Source organism: Pyrus communis, chromosome 8 (assembly GCF_041283825.1).
Source record: "Pyrus communis isolate YQ-2024b chromosome 8, ASM4128382v1, whole genome shotgun sequence".
Lineage (NCBI taxonomy): Eukaryota > Viridiplantae > Streptophyta > Magnoliopsida > Rosales > Rosaceae > Pyrus > Pyrus communis.
In genome coordinates this window covers 9,740,895-9,743,569 of record NC_142572.1, presented here as the reverse complement: position 1 = coordinate 9,743,569, position 2,675 = coordinate 9,740,895, and the positions used below count along the sequence as shown (strand labels likewise).

Genomic DNA, 2,675 nt, shown 5'->3' with positions numbered 1-2,675 from the left:
TTCATGCATCTTGCTGCCCACAGAAGCTAGAAACTATGATCTCAAATCTTCACATTTCCATATGTTTCCTTCATTTTATGGCTTACCTAATGAAGACCCTTTAGCTCATATTAAAGAGTTTTACAATGTTGTGAGTGGTTTACCTTTGCAGGGAGTAAGTGAAGCAAATTTGAGGATGAGAGTGTTTCCTTCCACATTGAAAGATAGGGCCAAGAGTTGGTTGATGACTCTAACACCAGGTTCCCTCACTACATGGGATGCCGTGGCTAAGAAGTTCTTGGAGAAGTTCTTTTCCACTCAAAAGACAGCCACATTAAGGGGACAAATCTTCAACTTCAAACAAGATGATGGAGAACCTTTCAACGAGTGTTGGGAGCGTTTTAAAGGCCTCTTGATCCAATGTCCACACCATGGGTTACCTTTTCACTTACAAATGCAAATTTTCTATGATGGACTAACCCAAACTTGTCAATCAACTGTTGATAATGCAGCAGGTGGAGCATTGAAGAAAAAGAATGCTCAAGAGTCATATAACATTTATGAGATGTTGGGGTCTAATGCTCAACACAAAGATTTAAGGGGTAAGAAAGTTGGAGTCTATGAAACAAGTTCTAATCATGAGCTTTTGTTGCAGGTAGCTAACCTAGAAAGGAAGCTTGAATCCGTGCTCAACATGGTGCCAAAAGCAAATGAAGTGTGTGCCATTTGCAACTTACCAAACCACCCTACTCATCAATGTCCATCTAGGGAGGCTTATCCCGAGTATGTTCAAGAGCAAGTGAACCTCATGAATTCTTACAATCAAAGACCAAGGAATGATATGTATTCCAATACATATAACCCGAGTTGGAGAGATCATCCCAACTTTTCATAGAAGAACAACAATCCAATCCAAAATTTCCAATCAAAACCTGCCACTACCCTTGAGGATACGGTTAAATTGTTAGCCCAAAACACCTTGCAATTCCAACATTCCACAAATAGCACTCTCCAACAACATTCAGCAGCCCTAACCAAAATGGAGACACAATTGGGGCAGATTGCAGATGCCTTGAACCAAAGAGAGGTTGGGAAGTTTCCAAGCCAACCCGTGATACTCCAAAGGAACCAAGAGCAAGCCAAAGCAATCACTACACTTAGAAGTGGTAAGGCTATTGATAATAGAGTTGGCAATGAAGTTACTAATGAATATGATCATGTGAATGCAGGTGTTACTCAAGGAGACAATGAGAAACCAAATGAGGAACCAAGCCATGCTACTTCCTCAGTTGAAGCACCAAATCTTCACAAGGCCGAGAAACCATACACTCCACCAATACCATTCCCTGGAAGACTTGCCAAGAGCAAGCAGGATAAGTCATTTAAAGAGATTTTTGATATACTAAGCAAAGTGAATGTTAACTTACCTTTGCTTGATGTCATTAGGAACATGCCGGCATATGGGAAGTTCTTTAAGGAGTTAAACAGCTACAAAAGGAAGTATGGACCACATGAGAAGGTAGTGGTGTCTGAGAATGTGAGTGCAGTTTTGCAAAGAAAACTTCCACCAAAGCTCAAGGATCCAGGCAGTTTCTCTATCAACATCACCATAGGGGACAAGAAAGTAGAGAAGGCAATGCTTGATTTGGGTGCTAGCATCAACTTAATGCCTTATTCAGTGTACCTTCAACTAGGTTTGGGAGATTTGAAAGCCACCACCATTTCATTACAACTTGCAGACAGATCCGTGAAATATCCAAGAGGCACAATCGAATGAACCATTACAAACTGTTTTGAGTCAATCTCAAGATGAGTTTGATGAAGAAGATGCACTCATGGAAGAAGTAGCTGCCTTGGAAGCATTGGCATTGTATCCTTTGAATGTTTCACCTATTGTAGAGCCTTTAGAATCACCAATGTCACATTTAACTCCTTCCACTGTTAAGGCACCAAAACTTGAACTTAAGCCACTCCCACCACATCTAAAATATGCATATCTAGCTGAATTTGAAACTCTTCCAATTATCATAGCTTCTGATCTCACCCCAATTGAAGAAGATAAACTAATTAGGGTGTTAAAAGAGTTCAAATCAGTTTTTGGTTGGTCTATTGCAGATATCAAGGGAATAAGCCCTACCATGTGCATGCATAGGATTCTCTTGGAGGAAGGGGCAAAGTCAACCCGTGAGCCACAAAGAAGACTTAACCCACACATGAAGGAAGTTGTTAGGAATGAGGTGTTGAAATTGTTAGATGTGGGGATCATATATCCCATCTCTGATAGCAAATGGGTGATAGGAGCATATTTAGGCGACATACTTAGCTTGTTTTCATGCATTTATGTTATTAATTCATAGTTGTTTTAGTCTTTTAAAGTATTTTCGTGTGTTTTTAGGTTCTAATGGCAAAGGGAGCAATAAAGTGCATTTTGAGGCTATTTGGAGCATTTTTGGGCATGGATTGGATAGCTTAACATAGGAGCAAAGAGGATGGACGAAATTGAAGACAAGAAGAGCTAGGAAAGGCTACAAATCTGGTGGAAGAAGTTCTACTCCAATGAAGATAAGGAAGAAGCAAGAAACAAGGAACCTTATCCAACCTTATCCAACCTTATCCAACCTTATCCAACCTTATCCAACCCTATCCTATCCTATCTCTAACATTATCCTGTTCTATCCTATCCAAATCAGATTGGG

General features: G+C 40.1%; 1 non-coding gene across 1 annotated transcript; it reads right to left on the bottom strand.

The window, feature by feature from the left end:
- Positions 1–306: 306 nt before the first annotated feature.
- LOC148695063 (small nucleolar RNA R71) lies at positions 307–417 on the bottom strand. Its single transcript, XR_015966105.1, has one exon. It is a non-coding gene; the product is annotated as a small nucleolar RNA R71 (small nucleolar RNA).
- Positions 418–2,675: the final 2,258 nt, after the last annotated feature.